Here is a 16,725-nt window from a genome sequence, read left to right as displayed (position 1 = left end):
CGCTAGCACGCGCCTTGTTGCCGGAGGCACGATCAGGCTGAGGTTGGCTGCCTGCTTCACCAGTCGGCTCAACGTCTTCGCCGTCCTCTCCTTCGTCCTCTTCGCCTTCATCACTGGAGGCGATCTCCTCTGCCGAGTCTTCACCCGCTGCCGGGTCCAGCCCGAACCACTCCTCCGGCTAGGCAATGCCGTCGTCATTAATCTCAGGAGCGAAGACGCTGATGTCAGTACACTCGGCGATCGTCGAAGCGCGCTGAGCGATAGCCGGCCGCACCTCCTCCAACTCTTCGTCGGCCTCCAGCCGCCAGGTGCGCAGCTGGTCCAGGTTCAGCCCCGGATACCAGGCTCGGACGAACTCCAGCGCCCGCCCAGCTCCAAGTCGGGCTGCCGACGCCTTCCAGGCCTCGAAGCGGCCAACCGCCACCTCCAGCCAGTCGGCAGTCCGACTCGGGGTGCGGGGAATCGTCTCGCTTGGCCAGAGGGCGGCCAACACCTGCGCCCCGGCACGCTGGAGGCGGCGGAGCATACGGTGAGCCGGCTGCAGCCGGGCCTGGACCGCCAAGAGCTGCTCCTCAAGCGTCCGGCTCGCGTCCGGCGCGATTTCAGCCCCCGCCTGCCGGCACACCTTGCGATGGGCCTCGATGGATTGGGTGGCGAAGACGGAGTAGCCGAGAAAGTAGTCTGCACAGAGAACAAAAAGCAGCACAAGTCAGAACACAAATCAGGGATCAAAGGGCAAGCAGGGAGTGAAGAAGGCGGCTTACCGTCGATCAGATCCTCGATACGGCTGAAGCCCTCGCTCAGCGCCTGCTTCGCTTCAGCCCAGCCCGCCGCTTCGGTCTCAAACTCGGCCTTCAGGGCGTCCTCGTTGTCCTGCGCCTTCTTCAGGGCCGCCTTGTGGCTCTCCTCCTGGTCGGCCAACTCCTTGACCAGGCGATCACGCTCCAGGACCAAGGCGCTGTACTCGGCTTCCTTGGCGCGAAGGGCGGCCTGGGCCCCGCTGAGCTGCTCCCTCAAGTCGGCATTGGCTCCTGCAAGCATGAAGACAAAGCAAAAATTAATAAGGGGAAGTCATCAAGGAAGATCCGACCCGGCTGCTCAGCAGTCGGCCCGAATCTCGGGGACAACACCCAGTGGGTGCGCTGACGCGCCCCCACAGGAGATGAATGAGACAAACACGCACTCCGGCTGCTGGTCAGGTCCTCAGTTCGCCGGCCCAGCTCCTGAGCTTGGGAGTTGAAGGCGGCTGCACGAAGGTTATGATACTCCTAGAAGATTATACAGGAGGCAAGGATAAGTTAAGTTGTCAGAACCTAGTAAGTTCCAAGCCGCCTGCGCAGCAGCCGGCTTGGAACTCGGGGACTACACCCAGTGGGTGCGCTGACGCGCCCCCACGGAAGAAATCGAAAGAGCAAAATAACCAAGGACAGAAGACTCACCCGGATGACGGCCCGCGTCGAGAGAAACTCTTGAGTGTATCGCTGCAGCGAGGCGGCCTGAGCTTGAAGCCGGTTCCGGACCTCCTGGGCCGCCGCGTTCAGCTTGCCCGTCCCCCCGCTGGGAGTCCACTCGGACGTGCTGACGCTGGCCGTCTCCAGGGCCTCCGCCGTCTGGCTGGCGCCCGCTGCTCGGTGCGGTTCCGGCGTGGAGGCGCCACCCCCTGCGCGCCGGCGCAATGCCGGCTGCACCTTGAGGCCGGCCCCTGCCGCCGGCTCGCCCCTGGACGGCTGCTCTGGCACCGCAGCTGATTGGCCGCTTTGGCCCGCTCCAGTCGGCGCCGTCTACGACGCCCCCTCCACGAAGATCACGGGGTCCTCCCGCCTCTCCATCACCGGCGGGCCTTGGTCGACCTCCTCCGACAGGGGCACGGGAACGTCGGGGGCCACGGCACGGAGGGGAACAACGAGCAGCGGAGGCCGGTTGTGCGAGGCCTCCACCTCCGTCTCTGTGGCTGCCGCCTTCGCTCGGGCCTTGGCCGCCGCGTCGGCCTGCTCCTTCGTCGCCTGGGCGGTCCTTCGCTCTGCCGCCTCCCGCGCCTCCCGCGCGTTCCGCTCCGTGGCCTCCTTAAGATCGGCGCGGGGATCCACGCGGCGGGAGCTTGAGGACCCTCCAGTCGGCCCGACTACGGAGCCGCCAGGACCTCGCTCGAGAGAAAGCGGCGCCCTGTCCGGCAAGAAAAAAAGGTTTAGAAGAGTTTCGGACGAAGAAGACAAAAAATATATACGCAAGACATTCGACGACTTACGCAGCGATCGCCTGCGGCTGCTTCACTGCCTTGCGGAAGCGGGCCGCCTTCGCGGCCGCCTCATCCCGCTTGGTCGCCGCCGTGGAGGCCTTGGATTTTTTCGGCCGGCTGCCGAAGAAGGTCGACGTGGCCCGGCGCTTCTGCGCGCCGCCACGGGCAGCCGACACGGCAGACGAGCCCGCGCCTTGATGATCGGGTTCCGGCTGGCGGTGCGGGGCGACTTCGACCTTGTCGTCATCCGGCCAGTCCTCGAAGCTGGCCCCGGGTCCCGCGCCTCCGGCCTCGTCGCCTTCCCCCACGATGGCGTCTTCCATGGCGGCCGCTCCTAGGTCCAGATCGTCGGCGTCGTCCACCGTGCGGTCGGGGAGGAGCTGGCGCTCTACCCCCACGGCCCCGGCTGACGGCGGGAGAAGAGGGTTCTGCAAAAGGCAAACCAATTGATCAAGAGTCGGCTATCATGAGGCCGGCTACAAAAAAGGAAGAAAAGAAGAAAGAACTTACGGCAGACGGAGGGTTGGCGCGGGAATATGGCTCCTTGCCGTATCGCCAATCCTCGACGAGCTTGCAGTTGGAGATATAATTCACCATGTAAGACACCTCTGCGTGAGGCATCTCCCTGGTGCTCAGCCGGCACGGGTCGAAGCGGCCGCTCATTTGGCAGATCATGTGAGGCCGGCCTTGGAGCGGAAGAACCCGGCGCTCCATGAAGGCGGCCACCAAGTCGGCTCCGGTCAAGCCCTCCGACTGGATCATCACCCGAAGCCAGGAGACGGCTGCATTCCCGGCCTGAGACAGCGACCTGGCCCGGTAGCTCCACGAAGGCTGCCTCCCAGCCGGCGGGCCGGCTACGTAATCCGACAGGTTGACATAGTCGCCTTGCTGGGCGACGTTCTTCACGTAGAAATAAGACTTCTGCCAAAGCTTCACCGACTGGATCAGCGGAATGGACGGGAACGGATTGTTCTCGCTCGCCCGCCTCATGGCAATGAAGGCTCCGCAAGGGGCGGGCACGCTCGCGACGACGGTGCCGAGCTTGCTTTGGAAGAACTCCTCCCAGAGCTCGAGCGTGGGGAGAACTCCAAGAAAACCCTCGCACAGGGTGATGAAGGCCGACAACAGCATCACCGCGTTGGGCGTGAGGTGATGCGGCTGGAGGTGGTAGAACTTGAGGAAGGCTCGAAGGAATCCGCTCGCCGGGAGGCCGAAGCCGCGCAGGCAGTGCGAGCAGAAGATCACCCGCTCGCCCTCCTCCGGTGTCGGCGAAATCTCCCTCGCCGGCGCTTGACGGACCCGCACAAGGTTCTCGCCGGGCAGACGCCGCGTCCGGCGGAGGAACTCGACGTGGTCCTCGTGGACGTTGGAGCCATCCCACGAGCTCGACAGCGCCATGGGAGCGATGCGGCGGGGAGCAAGACGAAGCGACGGCGAAACGGCGCGGCAAAGAGTTGCTGCGGCGAAGAGAAGAAGAAGGAGGGCGAGAAGGGGCGGAGTGAGGGAGAGCGCGCGAGCCTCTGCCGCTCCTCCTCCTACTTATAGACCGCGCGGCGGAGCCGAGGAGGCGCGGCATGGGGGAACGTGGGGATCAACTGCGCCCACTCCCCCACGTCCCGTGATTATTGTGCCTTGATGGCAGAATAAAACCGCCGCGGGAAGGCGAGCGGTCCATGTGGGCCGCAGAAGATCCGCGCTCGGACCGAGGCCTGCGAGTGGCGGGCCCGGGCCTGCGGCGGCGTCCCGTCGTGCGCGTGCGTTGGCAGGATTTCCTCGCCACGTGGCCCGCGTTCCCGCCTACGAGAAACGGAGCTTTTCCGAAGACGGCGCGCACGAGCAAAGCCGGCCCCTCGGGATAGGAAGCCGACCTAGCTTCTCCTCCCTTTGTCATCCTCGAAGCTCGATCAGCTTCGGGGACTACTATCGGAGTAAATAACCATGGGTAGCCTAGCCGGCTCCCCCTGGCCCTTCTGAAAAAATTATGAGCCGATTCGGCCCTCAAGAATCCAAGACACAGGGCCGCCTTCCCCTTGCCGGCTGTCTCCAGGCCGGCTATCGAAAGGCGGCCCGACTTCAGCTCTCATGAAGAGAAGCCGCGGGAGGGCCGGCTCCGAGAAGCCGGCCGCGAGAAGGCCGACTCCAAGAAGCCGGCTCCCATAAAGCGGTCAAGATCGTACCCTCGAAGTCTGCATCCACATAACGGCGATGTGACGGGGCGTGGCTACAGTGAAGCCTGCCACCCCCGAATCCCGGAGCACGCCTGGCATAGTGCGTCGTACGGGTGGCCATGACCCGTCCGGCGCAGCACTGTTGCCACGTTGACCCTGATGTCATCCATGACGGGCTACCAGTACGGCCCATGGGCGGTGGGCCCCTTCGGGCAGAGAGACACCCGAAGGCGGCCAGACCTCCCCCAGTCGGCCCAAGATAGAGCCGGCTCCCCATAGCCGGCTTGCCACCTCCCTCGAAGAAGACGCCCCATTAAGGAGACAAGACGCGGTGGGGCTACAGTGATCGCCCACCGGGCGGCGGCACTGTAGCCACGCCCACTTCGGCGAAGCCCTCGCCACCAAGATTGAGCAACAGTAACCAGCCACCGACAAGGCCCTGACAGTGGGGCCTGCCTGTCGACCAAGGAGCCGGCAGCCGGTGGGACCCATTAGCCGGCGGGCCCCAGCAGCCGGCGCAGAAGCCGGAGAGCGTAGACACAAATGGCTGGGCCCCGCGCCCAGCCGGATTACCATTGTACCCCCGGGGGGTAGGCCTATATAAACCCCCCGGGGCATACATGCAAAGAGAGATCAATCCCTGCTAGTCTCAGACACCACATAGGGAGGAGAAGAGAGCAAGTCGTGCCCTTCTTCTTCCTCTCGCCAAACAGCTCAAGGAGCACCGTTTAGCTACTTGTTCATCTAGTGACCATGCGGAGACCCCACAGAGCAGCAGTAGGGGTGTTATCTCCACGGAGAGCCCCGAAGCTGGGTAAGATTCGCCGGCGTGCATGTCTTCGCCTCATCCCGTTTCCACGCACCGGTGACCTCTTACTGGCTCCCACAATGATAAGCCACCCGTTGGCATATGTCGCACCTACCACCCGACAAAGATGCACGTCGACGGTAGTTGTTCTCGGATCATCATGGTACTTGGCGATATCCGTGCATAGAGGTACTTGGCAGCCTTGTGTAGACGAACTTGAGGTACTCCGGGGCAGAGGAATCAATGTGGCAACGGTGGTATCAACATATCCAGATCATAGCAAGGCCAAGGGGTCTCGCGCATCGCAGATCGAAGCGGCGGTCACACTCGTCCTCTCGCGAGCAGAGACGAGGGCACCAGGAAGACCTACGAGGAGCAGCAACAGCAAAGGGGAGGATGACGATGAACTTGGCGCGCCGGAGGTAGGGACGAGGCCCTGCCGGTGGGCAGGTGGCGCAGAGGAGGAAGGCCAGGGAACAGCCACGACGGCGCTGGTCGCGGGGGAACTCGTTCACGGCGCCCAGACCTTCGATGCACATCGTGGCAGCGAGGAGGAGTCTCTCCGGTGAGATGTGGGCGGCCACTGCTCGAGGAGAGGCCACGGGCGGCTGGATTCGGCCGGAGGCGACGCCCTACAGCGCGGGGACAAGGTGGTGGCGGCGGGAGCTTCGAGCTCGGCTGGCTGCGGCCATGGAGGATGGCGGCGCTGAGGCGGGGCAACGCGCGCGCAGAGGCAGGTAGCGACGCGACGAGGAGGCACCGAGAGGTGGAGGAGAAGAAGAGGCTTCGCCAAGGGAAAGCTCGGTCGTAGCCGCGGCGCTGTGAGGAAAAAGGAGGTGGGGCGACGAGGCTCATGCGTGCTGGGGAACTCCCCTCCCTGGCGATGCGTGAGGGAGTGCGGGGATGGGGCACATTGCGGGTGTGGGTGGCGCTGGGCAGAAGGAAACATAGGAGGAGAGGGATCGAGGGAGGAGCGAGATGAGGGAGAGATCGATGCACGGGGCTTCTCCCTGGCGGCGGTGGACGAGTACGAGAGGGAGAGGGTGAGTGGGATCTGGCAGGGAGAGGGTTAGTTTTAGGGTTAGAGGGTTAGGTGGGCTTGGGGACGGCCCAGTAGAAGGGGGGGTCAACCGGGCCTTTTGAACAGGCCGCAGGAAGAGATCCCAGGCTGCTGGGCTGAACAGTGAGGCCCAAGGGCACTGCTGCTATTTCTCCCTCTCTCTTAAAATCTTATTTACTTTAACAGAAAAGAAAAATTAGGGAGAGGAGAAGAAAGAGAGGGTTTGGGAAGGAGTTGCGCATGGGAATAATTTCCCCGGATTCACAAAAATGTGCTCATTCTGCGAAAATAGAAATGGCCAAGATTGAAAGATTAAATTCAAATGTATTTGAATTTAATTCAACTCGTTTGAAAAGGAGTAGGAATCCGAAGTTTCCAAAAATGTTGAACAATTAGGAAGAGCCTCGATAAAACGATAAAAGAATATGAGGATAAGTCGGAGACCAAGAATTGAGATAACAAAGGCATTGGGATTTATTTGCAAGTGTGTCAACGGTTAATTCCAAAAGAATGGAATATTTAATAATAGCTCCATAATTATTAGGAGGATATGTTATATAGAGAAATCACCAAGTGAGTTCCCTCAATTTAAATAGATCAAAGATCTATGCATTTTATTTAGTTTAGTTGCAAAAGATTTATGAGATGATGGCATGATGACATGATGCAATGCACATGATGCAACGAACCAAACAAATCACACGTCGAAACCCAGAAACCCTAGAAGGCATCTGAAGCTCCGGTCTTGGGGCGTTACAACACTCCACCACTACGAGAGGATCTCGTCCCGAGATCTAGGATGGCACCGGGGAAAATGGAAGAGAAAGAGAAGAGGTAAAACTAAGTTGCTTCTTTGACCAATGAGTGAAACCAAAGAACCTTGAAAGGTTAAACCATTTCGAGAAAAGAATACAATGGAGATGAACGAAGTTGAAAGCACTCCATTAGGAAAGAGGAACAAGGAACAACAAATTCGGAAAGCACTCCGATTGAAAAGAAAAGGAATTGAATAAGAACTTGATAAGATGAGAAGATACTTGAAGAAATCACAACACACTATCTCCGGAACTATGTAATGAATGGAGCAAGGGGTAAGAAAGATCTCAGACAGCACTCCGGTTGAAAAGAGATGCAAGGCTTGATAAGGCGAAAAGAACTTGAGCCGAGGGCACAACTCTCCGGTTAAATGGATAGGCATGAAAAGAAAATGATCTTTGACAAAACGAGATGATGGGTGAAAAGAACAACGTCGCAATGCCTCGGGAAGAAAGAAATAGAATATAGATCATTGAAATAAAATAATGGAGAAGAAAAGTCAACTTCTGCCACAAAAGAGTTTGAAAAGGTATCCTTAGGAGAAAGGTCGAACGGAGTTGTCGGAAATCCAACCACGCAAGGAGTAAGCTAGTTGTGGGCTTATGGGAAAAACATCTCAAGATTATGAGGTGACAGCCTGCCACTCACGGGAAAAGAATTGAATTGATATGACCAAGGAGACGAGAAATCTTATTTCGCCGGGAGGATAAATGAAGAACTTGGATCATTTATAAGCACCATAGATAGCAACAATCCTTAGGGAAAGCTTTAGGTGAAATATAACCCAAGGTAACTCCAATGATGAGATTGATGGATTTAAAATACCTCATTCTTAATAACATGTGAATCATGAAACATGAACTCAAATTATCAAGAATGACATAATACCACCTCCAAAGATACGGTAGAAAGAAATTGCACTCCGGATTGCAAGATGAAGAATGCTTGAGCTCCCTAGAAATGAATCTCGATGAAAACTTTGAGAAGGAATTAAATCCTTGAAGAAACACCATGTCGAGCCTCCATGAAGAACTCCGGTAACAAAGGAATGAAAAGAAAGAGAAATTGAAAACACAAGGTGAATCCTTGCAATGATTTAGATGGATCTCCGTGATAATTAGAGCTTGGAACTCCGGGAAAGAAAAGATGAAACAAATGAAACTGAGAATTTGATAAGCCTCCGGAATAAGGAATTAATCTCTTGGATGAAACAAGAATAAGAATTACATTATGCTTATCCTTCACCAATTTAAATTGATGACAAGCAGCGGATTTGACATACTACTTATTATCGTAGAGAGCATTAAGATAGATATAGCGCCAACTTGGGAAAATATTGAACGAACCACCGGTAGGATAGAAATAACAAATGAATCGATACAATAACAAAGGAAGAGAAATCTTGAACGAGCCACCGGTAAGAATTGAAAACGAACGAAGTAAAAGGGGGTGAATCACCGGTAAGAATTTGAAAATGGAATTGGAAAAAGGCACAAATCGCTGGGAAGAATTATAAAATGAACGAAGATGCTTGAGAGGATTTAGATACATGAGAACGAAGAGATCACGAGCCGATTAGAGATCACTTGAACGAAGCACCGGTAAGATTGGAGAATGATAACTGAAGGCTGAGAATGAATAAACCTGAATTGTTGGACTCCAGATAATCAAACTGAGAAGACTCTTGAATTGCTCCGGATAGGTGAAAAGAATTCTCACTATCAAAAACAGTTATGAGAGGATGACATCAAGCTAGAGCCATGAATCTCTGAGAAAGCGGATAAATATGGAGGAAAAGTCTTCTTCGGTCTTCAAAACTTGAGAATGACGACGAGAAACACCAACAATAATTGTAGAGGCACTCCGGAATAAAAAATAGAAAGGTTGATCCAACGATGAAAAGAATTTGAAAGATCTTGGAGAAAAACATTTGACTGATGACAGTTCATTCTTACGTCAAACTTTGAAAAGAATTTGATGGTAGCTCCGGAAAAAAGAGAAGAGTCAGGTAAGATCCTTGGGAAAAAACCTGTGGGTTAGGGCCCACTCAAAATAAACACCGTTGAAGAGATTTGAAGAGAGATAGATAGCACCGGTTGAATAAAATGGCTTGAATGAGATAACAATCTCGAAAGGGCTTGAAATGATTATGAAAGCAGAGTGGAAAAACGAATCTTCTGAGATTTCTTGAGCACTCCTGAACAAATGAATAGCGAGAAATGAATGAATATGAGGTGTACCGGCATGAGAAGGTATTTGAAACGAGGAAAAGGAATATGATCAATACGAAAAGCTTGATTTGAAACCACCGTAGAAGAAAAAGAATGAAAAATGATTAACTTGAGGCTCTGTTAGAATCTTCATGAGAATCACCGGATAAGAATATTGACGGAAAAAAGATGGAGAGACTTCACAAGAATAAAAGGATACTTGATAAAGAAATCTTAGTCCTTGAAGAAATAAGGGTGGGAGGGAGGGACAACAAAGACAACTTGGGATGGATGAAACGAACACCGTTGAGAAAAACTGATAATTGATCTTGCTGATATTTAAATGATCGGATCCACTTGAAGAGAAACACTCCGGATGAAAAGGACTAACGAGACAGTCTCGATTATCATGAAGGATTAGTATTCACATAGGAGTATGAGAACACCGTTTAGAGAAGGTATGGAATCAACATTTGACTTCGAAGCAACTCGAATACCACAACTCAAAACAAAACAAAGTATTGGCTTGCAGAATAAGCCAAAACAAACATATGATAGAGATTTCGTCTGAAGTTTTCGTGGTGGGGCCTACACGGGCTCGATCGTATAGCACCATCATGTATAAGGCAGTGCACATGACATACGAAGCGTCCCCGAGTCGGCATAGCCAAGGACTCTTTAAGACACAACGAGACCACTGTAAAACCGACCGTGAATAGGCGGACCACTAGACATCGAACCCCAATTTCATATCATACATCTGTCGGAAAGATATCCTAAGAGCTACTTGAATTCCCACTTATAAACTCCCGAAATTTTCCGGTTATGCAATCAGGTGTTGGGGATACAGGGGAAGCATAATATCTCACCCAAAACTAACAAATCCTACATCCAGCTGTATCCATCCTTCAACACATAACCAAGAAAACTTCGGAAATCATCTACCTCAACCTTCGAAAAGCATCCGTTATACAAGTTATGGCAATACTCCCGAACTCCTGCCCCAGTACTGGGTGGCGTCGAGGTTATCTCACCAACAACTGCATAAAAGAGATTTTCGATGTCGGTGAAACTATCTCAGGTATTCCAGAACTGCAACGATAAAATTGTGACGACAACACCTCGGAGCTCAACTCCCCGGGACACTGCCACAACCCCTAAATGACAGGAGGCACCAAGAACAATGTTCTCATCACAATCGATCGGAACGATTCCAAGATACCCGCGTGATCCTAAATTTTTTTTTTGTGAAATTTGAGAAGAGAAGAGTCAAAACTCTACGTCAGGATGCCTTACCAGAGCGATGAAGGGACTGGGGAGTAAAAAGAATTCCTAAATTCTCCGATATATAATTCCTAAATGACTCAAAACATTTTCTAGACTCAACTCGTCCGCTAATTCGATCAAGCAGTGGGGGCTCCTAAGGTCGGGGAAGGCTCTGATTACCAACTTGTAACGCCCTCGATGCGGCTATATCTCCCACGTGTCGAAGCACGACTTAGAGGCATAATCGCATTGAAAGCAATGTCGCAAGTGAGGTAATCTTCGCAAACAACCCATGTAATACAATAGGGGAAAAGAATACATAGTTGGCTTACAATCGCCACTTCACACAATTATATGAATAAAGCATTACATCAACCAGATACAATCAAGGTCCGACTACGGAGCCAAAATAAAAGAAGACTACCCCAAATGCTACACAGATCCCCGATCGACCCCAACTGGGCTCCACTACTGATCAACTGGAACGAAACAACACAAAGGACAAGGTCTTCATCGAGCTCCTCCTTGAGCTTGGTTGAGTCATCTGCATGAACTCATCGGCACCTGCAAGCTGGTTTTGAAAGTATCTGTGAGCCACGGGGACTCAGCAATCTCACACCCTCGCGATCAAGACTATTTAAGCTTATGGGTAAGGTAAAGGTATGAGGTGGAGCTGCAGCAAGCGACTAGCATATATGGTGGCTAACATACGCAAATGAGAGCGAGAAGAGAAGGCAAAACACGATCGAGAATCTATGATCAAGAAGTGATCCTAGAACAACCTACGTCAAGCATAAGTCCAACACCGTGTTCACTTCCTGGACTCTGCCGAGAAGAGACCATCACGGTTACACACGCGGTTGATGTATTTTAATTAAGGTCAACTTCAGGTTTTCTACAATCGGACGTTAACAAATTCCCATCTTCCCATAACCGCGGGCACGGCTTTCGAAAGTTCAAATCCCTGCAGGGGTGTCCCAACTTAGCCCATCACAAGCTCTCACGGTCAACGAAGGATAAACCTTCTCCTGAGACATTCCGATCAGACTCGGTATCCCGGTTCTACAAGACAACTTCGACAAAGATAAAACAAGTCCAGCAACACCGCCCGAATGTGTCGACAAATCCTGATAGGAGCTGCACATATCTCGTTCTCAGGGCACACTCAGATGAGACATCCTATGAGTAAAACCAAACCTCAAGTTGGCCCGAGGTGGCCCCGCAGTCTGCTCGGTCAGACCAACACTCAGAGGAGCACTGGCCCAGGGGGGTTTAAATAAGATGACCCTTGAGTGTGAAGAACCCAAGGGAAAAAAAGGCTAGGTGGCAAATGGTAAAACCAAGGTTGGGCATTGCTGGAGGAGTTTTATTCAAGGCGAACTGTCAAGGGGTTCCCATAATAGCCCAACCGCGTAAGGAACGCAAAATCCGGGAACATAACACCGATATGACGGAAACTAGGGCGGCAAGAGTGGAACAAAACACCAAGCATAAGGCCGAGCCTTCCACCCTTTACCAAGTATATAGATGCATTAATTAAATAAGAGATATTGTGATATCCCAACAAGTAAACATGTTCCAACAAGGAACAACATCTCCATGTTCCAACAAGGAACAAACTTCAATCTTCACCTGCAACTAACAACGCTATAAGAGGGGCTGAGTAAAGCGGTAACATAGCCAAACAACGGTTTGCTAGGACAAGGTGGGTTAGAGGCTTGGTTCAACAATATGGGAGGCACGATAAGCAAGTGGTAGGTATCGCAGCATAGGCATAGCAAAAGAGCGAGCAACTAGCAAGCAAAGATAGAAGTGATTTCGAGGGTATGGTCATCTTGCCTGAAATCCCGCAAGGAAGAAGAACGAGTCCATGACGAAGACAAACGGACGAAGTCGAACGAATCCTCACAACACGATGTTATCGGAACCAACCCGAAGAAGCAACACCGGAAAGAAGCAAACAATCATGGTAAACAACCATCACATAATCATGGCATGATGCACAATCAAGTATGATGCATGTCCGGTTTAAGTATGCATGGCATGGCAAAGTGCACAAACAATCCTACAAATTAAGTGGAGCTCAATATGCAACTCCGTTGCATATTGACGAAACACCACATTCAAGTTATTTAGTTCGATCTCGTTTATGTACCCACCAATATTAAATGTTGTTAAAACATGTCAAGAGGTGAAGCATAATGCAACTATCTATCTAGGCAAGTTTAAATGAGGCCGGAAGCAACGAACAACAATTCCGGTAAATCCCCATATGCATATATTAGGTTTGGTGTTGTTCTACCCTAAACCAAATTTTATAGTTGTTAGACATGCAAAGTGATGCCACCATGTTAAACTAGGCAAAATTCTACCCCATTTACATATAAAGTTTGTTAGAAACCGAGCTACAGTTATTTAGTTATGAATTAAATCATTTTAGCAAGCCATTTATGAAAAAAGCAAACAACAATTTTAAGCATTTTTATCATGGATCAAAGTGTGTGATATTGTTAAATTAGATGAAAATATGAGCAAGATGCACGTCGACGGTAGTTGTTCTCAGATCATCGTGGTACTTGGCGATATCCGTGCGTAGAGGTACTTGGTAGCCTCGTGTAGACGAACTTGAGGTACTCCGGGGCAGAGGAATCAACGTGGCAACGATGGTATCGACATATCCAGATCACAGCAAGGCCAAGGGGTCTCGCGCATCGCAGATCGAAGCAGCGGTCACACTCGTCCTCCCGCGAGCAGAGACGAGGGCACCAGGAAGACCTACGAGGAGCAGCAACAGCAAGGGGGAGGATGACAGCGAACTTGGTGCGCCGGAGGTAGGGACAAGGCCCTGCCGGCGGGCAGGTGGCGCAGAGGAGGAAGGCGAGGGAACAGCCACGACGGCGCTGGTCGCAGGGGAACTCGTTCACGGCGCCCAGACCTTCGATGCACATCGTGGCGGCGAGGAGGAGTCTCTCCGGTGAGATGTGGGCGGCCACTGCTCGAGGAGAGGCCACGGGCGGCTGGATTCGGCCGGAGGCGACGCCCTACAGCGCAGGGATGAGGTGGTGGCGGCGGGAGCTTCGAGCTCGGCTGGCTGCGGCCATGGAGGACGGCGGCGCTGAGGCGGGGCGACGCGCGCGCAGAGGCAGTTAGCGGCGCGACGAGGAGGCGCGGAGAGGTGGAGGAGAAGAAGAGGCTTCGCCGGGGGAAAGCTCGATCGTAGCCGTGGCGCTGTGAGGAAAAAGGAGGCGGGGCGACGAGGCTCATGCATGCTGGGGAACTCCCCTCCCTGGCGATGCATGAGGGGGTGCAGGGATGGGGCACATTGCGGGTGTGGTGGCGCTGGGCAGAAGGAAACAGAGGAGGAGAGGGATCGAGGGAGGAGCGAGATGAGGGAGAGATCGATCTGCGGGGCTTCTCCCTGGCGGCGGTGGACGAGGACGAGAGGGAGAGGGTGAGTGGGATCGGGCAGGGAGAGGGTTAGTTTTAGGGTTAGAGGGTTAGGTGGGCTTGGGGACGGCCCATTAGAAGGGGGGGTCAACCGGGCCTTTTGAACAGGCCGCAGGAAGAGATCCCAGGCTGTTGGGCTGAACAGTGAGGCCCAAGGGCACTGCTGCTATTTCTCCCTCTCTCTTAAAATCTTATTTACTTTAACAGAAAAGAAAAATTAGGGAGAGGAGAAGAAAGAGAGGGTTTGGGAAGGAGTTGCGCATGGGAATAATTTCCCCGGATTCACAAAAATGTGCTCATTCCGCGAAAATAGAAATGGCCAAGATTGAAAGATTAAATTCAAATGTATTTGAATTTAATTCAACTCGTTTGAAAAGGAGTAGGAATCCGAAGTTTCCAAAAATGTTGAACAATTAGGAAGAGCCTCAATAAAACGATAAAAGAATATGAGGACAAGTCGGAGACCAAGAATTGAGATAACAAACGCATTGGGATTTATTTGCAAGTGTGTCAATGGTTAATTCCAAAAGAATGGAATATTTAATAATAGCTCCATAATTATTAGGAGGGTATGTTATATAGAGAAATCACCAGGTCAGTTCCCTCAATTTAAATAGATCAAAGATCTATGCATTTTATTTAGTTGAGTTGCAAAAGATTTATGAGATGATGGCATGATGACATGATGCAATGCACATGATGCAACGAACCAAACAAATCACACGTCGAAACCCGGAAACCCTGGAAGGCATCTGAAGCTCCGGTCTTGGGGCGTTACAGACTTGCCATTGGTTGAGAAGCCAGTTCCAGCTATCCTTGTGGATTGTGACAATCAGACTATTATTGCCAAGGTGAAGAGTTCAAAGGACAACATGAAGTCCAATAAACACATAAGAATGAGATTAGAAGTTGTCAGAAAATTAAGAAGCTCTAAAGTGATAGCGTTGGATTATGTCCAAATGGCTAAGAATCTGGTAGATCCCTTTACTAAACGGCTATCGTGTGTTGTGATAGATAATGCATTAAGGGATATGGGTATGATACTCACATGAGTTGCCATGGTGGTAACCCAACCTATGTGATCGGAGATCCCATGAAGTAGGACCTGGGAAAACAAGCCAGTGGTGAACTGAGGAGAGTAACTTCACTAACCCACTTTGCTGGAGATACAATACTCTCGGATCCTGTATGGTAGGATGTTGTAGGATCGAATATATGTCTAGGGGGTGATTAGACTACTTGACCAAATAAAAAATCTATCCTTTTCTCAATTTTATGTCCTGGTAGATTTTAGCACCTTAACACAAGTCAAGCAATCAACCTACACATGCAATTGTAAGAGTATAGCAGCGGAATGTAAATCATTGCATATGAAGGTAAAGGGGAGGAGTTTGGAGGGAGCAAACGCAATACAGGCACAGAGATTTTTGGTGTGGTTCCGATAGGTGGTGTTATCGTACATCCACATTGATGGAGACTTCAACCCACGAAGGGTAACGGTTGCGCGAGTCCACGGAGGGCTCCACCCACGAAGGGTCCACGAAGAAGCAACCATGTCTATCCCACCATGGCCATCACCCACGAAGGACTTGCCTCACTTGGGTAGATCTTCACGAAGTAGGCGATCTCCTTGCCCTTCCAAACTCCTTGGTTCAACTCCACAATCTTGACGGAGGCTCCCAAGTGACACCTAACCAATCTAGGAGACACCACTCTCCAAAAGATAATAGATGGTGTGTTGATGATGAACTCCTTACTCTTGTGCTTCAAATGATAGTATCCCCAACACTCAACTCTCTCTCACAAATTTGGATATGGTGGAAAGATGATTTGAGTGGAAAGCAACTTGGGGAAGGCTAGAGATCAAGATTCTTGTGGTTGGATTGGAATGTCTTGGTCTCAACACATGAGTAGGTGGTTCTCTCTCAGAAAATGAGTAGTGGAAGTGTAGGCACGTTCTAATGGCTCTCTCTCAAATGAAGAGGGGGTGGGGGGGTATTTATAGCCTCCACACAAAATCTAACCGTTACACACAATTTACCGAACTCGGTGGGACCGAATACAGAAACTCGGTGAGACCGACCTGGTTCAAAATCTGAACGTTAGGCTTTTTCGTGGGACCGACAATACCAACTCAGTGAGACCGATGCCCTAGGGTTAGGGCGGAACCTCATCTCGGTGAGACTGATCACATGAACTCGGTGAGACCGATTTCAGTAATAAGCAAACAAAGACTTGGTCAGGAAAAATCGGTGGGACCGATCGCTCATATCGGTGAGACCGAAACGTTACGAAAAGGAAACAGAGTGTTTGCATTGCCAACTCGGTGGGACCGATCACTCATCTCGGTTAGACCGAAACGTTCCGAAGGGAAACAAAGAGTGTGCAATCCCATCTCGGTGAGACCGAGATCCCTATTAGTGAGACCGAACTGATTAGGGTTGCTGGTAATGGCTATGTCAAGTGAACTCGATGGCGCCGGATAGATCAAATCGGTGGGGCCGAGTTTGACTTTAGGTTTAGGACATATGTGGAAATGAGAAAGTGGTTGAGGGCTTTTGGAGCATATCACTAAGAATTTTGAGCAAGCAAGCCATTAAGCAACACCACATCCCCTTTTGATAGTATTGGCTTTTCCTATGGACTCAATGTGATCTTGGATCACTAAAATGAAAATGTAGAGTCTTGAGCTTTTGCCAATATGTGTCCTTAGC

The sequence above is a fragment of the Triticum urartu genome, chromosome 6 (genome assembly GCF_003073215.2).
Source record: "Triticum urartu cultivar G1812 chromosome 6, Tu2.1, whole genome shotgun sequence".
Classification (NCBI taxonomy): Eukaryota; Viridiplantae; Streptophyta; class Magnoliopsida; order Poales; family Poaceae; genus Triticum; species Triticum urartu.
This window is presented reverse-complemented; position numbering follows the sequence as displayed.